Raw genomic sequence first — 10,581 nt, 5'->3', positions numbered from 1 at the left:
AGACAAATTAAGTTAATGAATTGCTTATAAAATGCTTCTTACACACGTGTTACATGTTTCCTAAAATCCTGATGTATGAGTGTCTTTGGAATTATGTGAAGGATCCACAGTCTACACTACGTCAGTGTTAGCTGATTCAGAGATTAATTAACAAACAAAACAGATTTAACATTAAGCCATGTTATGTTTTCACCATTTTTCTACCGCCGCATGCAAGAAAGAGAACTTTGAAAATAAAGGCAGCAACTAAATGAACTAAATGAGAACTTGTCTTTAATATCATCTTATTTCATCCTCAAGAGGGAGCTCTGGTTGAACTCATGAAAGTTTTGGGTCACGTTAGGCCTGTTTGAAATACAACACAAAACGGACCAGAGGAGAGTAACCTTAAGACACAGAAGCGTCACAAGACTCATGTTGATCCACTGAGCTATGAGTTTAATGTTAGCTGCGTAATTACTCTCGCTGCGACCATTTTCAGTAAATAATACATAACCAGGCGTGATTGGCCAACGTCACAGACTAAGGCTTAATGCGTTTGCCTCTTGGTGACAAAAGTAGAAGAACAGTTTCTTATAATAGCTCCTTATATTCTCATAAAAGAATACGTCCTCTGACTTCAAGAGTTTTGTTGTGCTTGATATGTTGCTTCCTAACGGAAAATTCGTCAAATTAATCAGGCAACCCACGTAAGACGTAAGAAGTATTGTTCCTCTTCCTTATCCGGATGAAAGGTCGAGGATGAACTTTCTTAAACCCAAACAACATCGCTTTAACGGCCAATTTGTGGACAAGGACACAAAAACATCAGTAAACATATATTTTTAAAAAAATAATAAAAGTATTTTTTAAATCAGTAACTGCTTTAGTATTTTAAGCCATTAAGTGTGTAAGATTCAAATCGCATTCGCATGTTCCGCGTATGGCCTTGATCAGCTGGTGTTTTGTGTAACGATTTAGTTGATCATGCTGTTAGGAACGAAGCAAATCATTGCAACCATCTACATGTAATACAACAAATTTTAAACACTTACCACAATACTTCACAACGCTGAACTAATCAGACTTCACTGGAGGTTCATTTTTCTGTGGCTCTGTTCCCCATGCTAAAATGGCTGTGGGAGCCGGGCATCGTTTACTTTCATTTTCGCTCTCAGACTACAGGAAGTGCTGCCCTGATTACTTAGGCCCAATAACAATTCCGTCTCGGCGGATAACCAAACAAAGAACCTAGTGGGGCACACAATTATAAATAGCATCACTGCTAAGACAAATTTCACCTCCATTTTAATTCTGGATGAAAAACGCTCTGTCTGCAAATGATATTTTTCAAGCAGGCAGGCGTCCCATTGACATTGGTTAGAAGTGCTGTGAATCCAAGGAATATGGCTGACAGTTTCTTACTGTCAGGCCACAGCTAGAAGCCCGGCCCAAAATTTTACTGCCTCTCGAAGTATGACTGCTACTAATTTAAGTAGTACACCCTCAGACATTACACAACAGTTTTCAAAAAACCTTCAAACTCTTGTGTAGAAATGTTCTGTTGTAGAGATTTTTTTTTATTGTGACGAATTTAGCAAAGTTGTATTTTTGACCGCAATTGCTCTGTCAGTCTTCATCTGATGGGGCGTCCCTAAGAGGGAGTGCTGGTTGGACTCTGGTAATCTGGACGTTTTGCTCCGCCTCTCAACTGAAATATAAAGTACGCTGCAAGCGTTTAGAAGCTTATCTTCATCCACAGAGGAATGTAAAGGAGACCCATCCCATTTCTATATGTATATACGGACAGGCGGTGAATTAAAGGAAAAAACAATATAAAGTGTCTTGGTAAGGTGTTGGGCCACCATGAGCTGCCAGAACAGCTTCAGTGCACCTTGGCACAGAGTCGACAAGTCTCTGGAACTCTACTGGAGGGATGGAACTCCATTCTTCTAAAAGATATTCCCTCATTTGGTGTTTTGATGATGGTGCTGTTGAGTGCTGTCCAACACGTCTGTTCAAGATCTCCCATAGGTGTTCGGTTGGATTGAGATCCAGTGACTGCGAAGGCCATAGCATATGATTCACATCATTATCTTTTTTTGAACTTTATTACCATAAAGACACATTGACAGGCAATTAACATTATAAAACAAGATCACCTTGAGATTGGGCTTCACTTGACATTCATTATAGGTGAAATAACATCGTATAGAGGTAGAAGACACACACATCTGCCCGTGTATATACCTACAAAAATTACACATCAAAACAATAATGTACAAGGTCGTCCTAAGGTCGTCAATAACTGATGTCCATCTCCTTATAAAAACAGGCAGTTTTAGTTGTAACTGGGCTGTCATGTGTTCCATCACATGTAAACATGTTTGACTTTTTGTAATCATTGAACAATTGTGGGAGGTTTTGGCTTCATCCAATTCACAGTAATTATCTCTCTTGCAAGCATCAACAAAATATGCAGTGTACAACACTGGTCTGTGGTAAACAGGAGTTCAGGTGATACCTCACAAGGTATTAGAAATCTGACTCTGACTGATGCACTGATTGTAAGTCGCTTTGGTAAAAAGCGTCTGCCAAATAACTAAATTGTAAATTGTAAATTGTGATACCTCCAATAAGAACAATAGCAGATCCAGGGGAATGTCTGTTTTCCAGAATTTTCTCCATTTCTTCTTTGATGCTTTTCCAAAATGTTTGTATTTTTCAGTATTGCGAGTATGGTCACCAACCATTCTACAGTTTCTTCGGCGTTTGTTGGTAGAATTGTTTTTAAAGATGCAGGTTGTCAGTAAAGAACCTCATTTTAACCTTCCAATCAAATTCTTTCCATAGCTGTCTCCAAACCCCTCTGTGACATCTCTGTCTCTAACCTCTCAATATTCCTCTCTAATTCGACGTGTTGAGCTAGGCTTTGCTTTTGTAATCTTGAAGAAATAGCAATAATATTACCCCTCATCACTACTTTGGCCCCCTCCCAGAGAATAAAGGGGGAAACAGAGTCATTATCATTAAAGATAAGATAGTCTGGTCAGTCTTTGCGCATTTCTTGTTGAATTGCTTCATCATTTAATAATGAAACATTAAGTCTCCAATATTTAAACTGTTTACTTGGTCCCATCTTTACCTTTAAGGTGACAGGGGCGTGGTCTTAAATGGTAATTGTTTCTATGGGCGTTTTCACACCTGTCGTTCCTTTGCTCTGGTCCGAATCAGCTGATGAGTTTCGGTTTCTTTTCACACAGAGAAAAATCCAAGCCAACCAAAATGCATCACTGCAAATCATGTGAGACTGCTCACTCTGCTTATTGGTCAGATGTCTCTGGGGCGGGAACATGACAGAAGGTCCTGTGTTCCAGACTGGTTCATATCTCTGTGAGTGAAACATTGCTATACAATTTAACATGGAGCAATGGCAGAGTTGGCATTTGCTCATAACCGTGGCAATTATCTGGATAATATACCTGGCAAAACTGTACCAGCAGAATACCGAATGCACTTCGAGGGAACGTCTCGAAAATACTGTACTGCTTCGCACTTTGCGAAGAAGACATGGCGTTTAGCTAAACCTTGTGGAGGTTTAACTGGTGGTTGGGTCGTATTGAGGTCAGATCATGCTCACACCACAAATGAACCGCTCCAGAGTTCGTCTGGGACCGGACCGAGACCACCTCCTCTCAAGGGTCTCGATGCGGTTGTTCTGGTGTGCACCCAAGTACGATTACTGTGTTCGTACCTGCCCAAACACATTGCACCAAGGTGGAAATGAACCAGAGTCTGATTTAACTGGACTAAAAAGCGCAGGTGTGAAAACACCCTATATCACACTCACTGGTCCTGTAGATGTCAGTTCTAGATATCAGAAACATATCCAGCGTAGAATAACTGCCATGCACCTGCAACATGAAAGTAAAATCCTTTTCTCTTGGATGTAAGTAGCACCAGACATCCACCAAGCCCAGTTCACCCATCATTGCCAGAGGAGCAGTAGATTTTTTGGACCGAGAGCCCACATCCGCTGGGAGCCTATTCATTGTATGTGAGAGCTGTAGTGTTGTGGGACTGTGAGGCGCTGATCGTGCTTATCACCGCCCTCAACCTGCAGTGTCGGCCAGAACACAACTTAAGGCCAGGATGCAACTTATTGGACACAGGCAAGGACTTCACCAGGAGACCAGAATAAAAATGGATATTAACTGTATTCGACGTTGTATGTGTGTTTTTTTTGCATTAACACACAACGGAGAAGGTGAAAGTCGTTAATGATCCGTAGAATCGCAAAGCCGAACAGGAACACAACACACCAATGTACAAAGCCGTTCTTTCTAGAAAGTCCATTCCTTATGACGCAGGCGCTGCACCTGACTCGAGCGCCACTCAAAATGTATGGATTTAAGGAACACAAAGGTGTAAATCAAACTTAGTTAGACATAAGATTATTACAAAGTGAAACTATATTATTCCGTCTAACCCACGTCAATAAACAAACACAAAATGAAACCAAAGAAGTTTACGGCCTTTTGTACATTCATAGTTGGCCTCAGAACACAGTTAAAGTCTCCACCTATCAAAATAGTTCCCTCTGCTTTGTCTGCCAATAAAGATGCTATGCTCTTACTGAAATCTGTACCAATCTTTGTATGGGGCTTATAGATTGCGCTTTGTTATTTTAGTTCCTCCAATAGTCCCTTTTCCTCCCATTTATACAAGAAGCACTATATACCTGATCCACCCATTGTCTTTTTAGTTTTAATTGTTCTTTTTCTGACAAATGGGTTAGGGTTCGGGTTAGTTGGATCACGTATACCCTTAAGATTATGACTAATATAATTTAGACCGTCCATTTACTATTGTTTTAAACTTGTTAGTGTATTCCCACCTCAGTTCTCTCCAAATGCTCATAAAGTCAAGTATGGCAAAAAATACCATGGGATGACAGCGGCTCAATGCTAATCTCGAGGTAAAATAAACAAAATAAACAACATAGAGTAGAGTAAGTCAAGTAAAACAAGCAAAGTAAAGTGAACTTCCACATACCACACTGGTTTTTCAGTATTAATTTTTGTTTTTGGATTGCTTCTAACCTAAATACAAACCAATTCCTGGTGTGACCTGCGTAGAGGACAGTGATTGTTCCTCCGTAGGAATCACACACATACCCCTTTTTCGACCAACAGGGAACAGGGGTTCTTGAACCGGATCCTATCAGGATTCTTTGAACCATGGTGCCTTCTCGTGAACCAGCCATGTTTCCACCATTTTTTAGCGGAACCATTGTAATCAAGGATGCGTCGTTAACAGAGGGTGTTACACAATGCGCAACGGCAGTAAAGAACGCCTCACACTGGAAAAACCAGCTATCTGTTGGTTCCAGCTGGGGAACCAACTTTTCAGGTTCCGAACCAATATTTCTTTGGTTCAAATGCTCCGAACGATTCAAAATTTGGTGTGCGAACCAGTACGGAACCTGTTCGCTGTTGGAGGAAAAGTGGTAACAGTGTCGGCACTGCTGTCGTCCAGCTCATGGCGTGATCGCTGCTCGGTGCGTGTGTATTATACTCGCAGCTCATAATTAACTTCTGTCCGTTGTTGTAAAACTTGGATTTGTCATCCTCACTTTGTTTTGAACTCCTCAGGATAAAACCGGGCATGCGCTGAGGTCACTCAGCTCCTTGACATCCGTGCCCGATAGCGCTGCTGGGTCTTTCTCTCGTTTCCCTCCCACGCTGCTCCACCCGCAGCAGGACAGTTCCCTCTCCGTCTGCTCCCGCTCATCCACCCGGACCTGGATATTGAACTCCTGAAGCGCAGGGAGAGCGTCCGTGAGCGTCAGGTAGGTCTCCTCGCCAGACTCCGTGAGTGTTTTTTTAGCTGCGCCGGATAAAAGCATTTGGCTCTGACGTTTTTTCTGCTTTAGTTTAATTACGTCCTGCGCCTGCGCTCTCCTCTTTTGTAAGTCTGGGGGGTAACTGTGGTCAAAATATACTGATTTTGCCTCGTAGAGGATCTGTCTTTAACTCTGTGTTTGTCGTAGGATCGCGTCTTTCACTGAATAGTCCACAAACTTGACAATTAGGGACCTCGGAGCAGCAGTGGGGTTCGTTGGTTTGGTTGTAAGAGATCAGCGGGTTCTCTCTATTTGTAGGTTCGCTGCGGGCATCGGTTGAAGGTCTGATTGAATCAGTTCCTTCACAAACTCCATCACATCCTTTTCTTTCACTCCCTTCAGGCACTCGGCAGATTCTCAGGTTGTTGCATCTGGACCTGTTCTGCAGGTCTTCACACCTGGCTGCCAGGTCCATCTCCACATGCAGCAGGTAACGGATTGCTCTCTCGTACCTCCTCCCGTCTATAGCACTCCGCCTCCGTGTGTCTTTTCTCGAGTTTTGTCATTTCACCTTTCAGTTCTTGCATTGATGATTCCAGCTTTGTCAGTGATTGCTTGGTCTGGTTGTGTCCTTCTAGTTTTTTCTCTTCTTAGTTTCTCCCCTACAGCTAACATTTTGAATTTTGAATTGTGCGTGCTGGCATTATCCGCACCACTTATGCGAGTTTGAAATTGTTGCTTTGAATTTTTGTTCTTATCCTTCGAGCTCTCCTGTTTACTTGAGCCTTCACTTCTGCAAGACAATGCCATGTTAAATTTGCATGATATTGCTGAGTTTTTAGTAGTTTTGCTAGGAAATGATTAGTTAGATGAATGGAGCTCAACTTTTAGGCTGTTGCTTCACGCACAACATCATCAGAACTTGATTTCATCATTTTCATACTCAGTGACCCCTGGCCTCGTGCCCTATGGATAGGGGTATTGTCAGGATAGAAAAGTTTCATCATAGGATAAGGGTGATCACTCAGAATAACTTTGTATTGATTTGCAGTGACCCTTCCCTCCAAGAGGACAAGCGGACCCAAACCATGCCAGCACAATGCCCCCCACAGCACAGCAGAGCCACCAGATCCCCTCACTGTGGGGGCCAAGCATTCAGGCCTGTACTGTTCTCGTGGTGTACACCACACATGCACTGGCCCACGTGTGGAGAATATAGCGATGGATGACTCATCTGTCCACATCACTTTTTTTCTTCACATCTCTGTAGACCAGTCCCTTTGGTTTTCACACCACTGAACTCTCAAATGTGCATTCATCTTTGTAATGAGGGGCTTTATGCACTGCAGCCCTTGCTGTAATATCCCTCTCTGTGTAATTGTCGACGGACGGTTCTTGCTGACACAGTCTGATCACATCCTCCACTGACATCCTACAGTCACCTGAGGAAGAGCTGCTCTTCTGTTTTTCCTTACATATCAAACTAACGCACGAGCATCACGGTCATCAGATGTGCGCTGTCGGCCACAATTCCCGAACCCTGTTTACTCAGGTCTTTCCCATAGATCTAAATGCAGATGTCACTTTAGTCACTGTTCCTACTGAAACAGTAGCCAGTTGAGCAGTCTCTGTGACTGAAGCTCCTGCCATCCGTGCCCCAACACTGACCCCTCTTTCAAAGTCACTTAGATCTTTTTCCTCTTGCCATCTTGATCCACAGTCGAGATCACCTGGGCCTGCTCAACATTTTTATACATGCCACAGAGCATGACTGGATGTGATTGCTTTAACTGTACCATGCAGTACACCTGTGTGGATCCGCATCCACATTCACTATGTCTCTCCACTCCTTTCATTCGTCACCCGTCTGTATATACAGTATTCTCCTCACACTGAGGAACTCTCATGCTCTCTGCTCCTATGTCCTCAAATGTAACTACTGAGAAATATACACGAGCCATGTATGGGAGAGTGTTAGGGCCAGCCACCTAGTCAGAAAAAATGAATGTATTTCTATATGTAACTTGAATTTTGCTCATATTCTTGAAATCTTGAAATGCAATCACTCATCTTTTTAATCTAAGTGATCCCAGTACCCTTTTGTAGTTAAATGAAAATGCTCCCTAGGGACTGAAACTTTTCTCTATGCTGGCGTTTCTTTGAGTATTGAGTATTGTCTTTAAAATGGCATCCACTACAAATATGATGTTCTTTTGGTCTTAGATTTGTGAGGACATATGTTTACATGTGCCGCCACCTAGTGGCTGTACAAGTTGGATGCTGACCAAATTTTATCTTTGCTTCTCAAATGATCAAAGAATGTACTGCTGTGGTTTTCCTTATCAATTCACACAGGAATGATGAAAAGTGTTTATCAAACTGAGAGGACAGATTAGGATTCATGGGTTTGCAAAATTACATTTGAGATACTCTCACTGTTCTCAGTCTTTTCTTTCTTTTTTTTTTTTTTTTTACAAAAATAGTCAGGAGAAACTTGAAGATCAGTGAGGATTCACATCACAAACTCCACATCCAGGAGGAAAACATTTCAAGGGCTCCACATTCAGATCAGTGAGGATTCAGATCATAGACTCCCCACACAGACTGTGATTTTTCACTGTAAGACTGTGTCTTATACACTGTGCATTAGAGACTGTGTCTTATACACTGTGCATTAGAGACTGTGTCTTATACACTGTGCATTAGAAACTGTGTTTTATACACTGTGCATTAGAGACTGTGTCTTATACATTGTGCCTTGAAGATTGTGCCCTATTCACTGTGCCTTAGAGACTGTGTCCTATACACTGTGCTTTAGAGACTGTGTCTTATACACTGTGCATTAGAAACTGTGTCTTATACACTGTGCATTAGAGACTGTGTCTTATACACCGTGCATTAGATACTGTGTCTTATACACAGTGCATTAGAGACTGTGTCTTATACACCGTGCATTAGAGACTGTGTCTTATACACTGTGCATTAGATACTGTGTCTTATTCACTGTGCATTAGAGACTGTGTCTTACACACTGTGCATTAGAGACTGTGTCTTATACACTGTGCATTAGAGACTGTGTCTTATACACTGTGCATTAGATACTGTGTCTTATTCACTGTGCATTAGAGACTGTGTCTTATACACAGTGCATTAGAGACTGTGTCTTATACACTGTGCATTAGAGACTGTGTCTTATACACTGTGCATTAGCGACTGTGTCTTACACACCGTGCATTAGAGACTGTGTCTTATACACTGTGCATTAGAGACTGTGTCTTATACACTGTGCATTAGAGACTGTGTCTTATACACTGTGCATTAGATACTGTGTCTTATACACTGTGCATTAGAGACTGTGCCTCTCTCTCTCTCTCTCTGTTTTACAGGTTTTGCATGTATGCTGGCTCAGGTATGGTTAAGTAATCCAATACTCTCAGGTCTGATTTGACTGACATCTCCGAGAGAGACACCCCCTCCACTTCCTCTTCCTTTCGTCCTTCTGTCCTGGGCAACCCATCGTTATGGTAACTGTCACCAGGACACTTTTGAGAGGGCAGGAAACAGAGGTGGAGAAACAGGGGAAGAGCTTCTCGGTGAAAGTGTGAGTGAATGTGTAAAGGTGTGTGCCGTTGTCTGGGTCTGAAAAGGTCACATGACATCCATCCCAGTCCAGACCCACTCAGACACGACGTTGCTGTGTGTGTGTGGGGGGGGGGGGGGGGGGAGTATTGTGGTGTATGCTGGGTGTGACCAGGAGGCGGATGGCTGGGGACTCCAACGCCTCACATTGGCTGTGGCATAAGGACATGCCCCAGATTCCGTTTTCTGGGCACACGGCGACTGGAGGCTTCCTGGAAGCAGAAGCACTGGCCACACCCACAATCCAGTTGGAGCTGTCGCCAACCTCCACCACCCAGTGATGGGAGCCTGAGTCAAAGCCCTGCAAGCCCAGCATCTCCCCACAGCTGGTAAAACATTCAGCAGTGTCCGGAAGCTTCTGATCTTCATCATCATCGTCACCAGAGTCCCTGACAGTGGTCAGGTCATCAGAAACCAGCAGGAAAGAGTTCGAAGTGTTTGGGTTGAGAGTGACTGGAGATAAAAGAAAGAAAGAAAGAAAGAAAGAAAGAAAGAAAGAAAGAAAGAAAGAAAGAACAGCACATGTGAGCAACAGCACATGTTGACCACCTTGCTCAACACACAGACACAGACACAGACACACACACACACACACACACACACAAACTTTAGAGACACTTTCCCAAGAAAACAGAACGTCAAAAAATTGTAGAAAGAGAGCAAGAGAGATTTTTCACCTTTTCTTGGTAGATTAGTATTTCTGTAAAAAGACATTAGATGTTTTTAGGTTGTTTTTTTAGTTATGAAGAAGAAAAGCCAAACATATGTGTCAATAATACATGAGGATGACCTCAGGACCTTTGACCTCATGCCTGTAGAAAGGTCACATCCTCCAGCTGAGTGTCTTGTTCAGTGGATCTCACTGTTCACAGGAGGGGCCAGATCTTTTGTCTTATTCTGTCAATCCTCTCTTTCAGCATCCCTCTCTTCTGTTCCACCCCCCCCCCCCCCACCTCCCTCAGTGCTGCTGTCCTGGCCTCCTCTTTCTCCCTGAGGAACTGATAACGTTTCTCTGACTCCTCCTTTATCTGCCTCTCTGTGCTCTGGGCCTGACTCTGACATGACACAGGAAAATCTCAATGTGTGTGTGAGTGTGTGTGTGTGTGTGTGTGTGTGTG

This window comes from Chanos chanos, chromosome 16 (genome assembly GCF_902362185.1).
Source record: "Chanos chanos chromosome 16, fChaCha1.1, whole genome shotgun sequence".
In the NCBI taxonomy this organism is placed as follows: domain Eukaryota; kingdom Metazoa; phylum Chordata; class Actinopteri; order Gonorynchiformes; family Chanidae; genus Chanos; species Chanos chanos.
Note: the sequence above shows the minus strand (reverse complement) of the source record.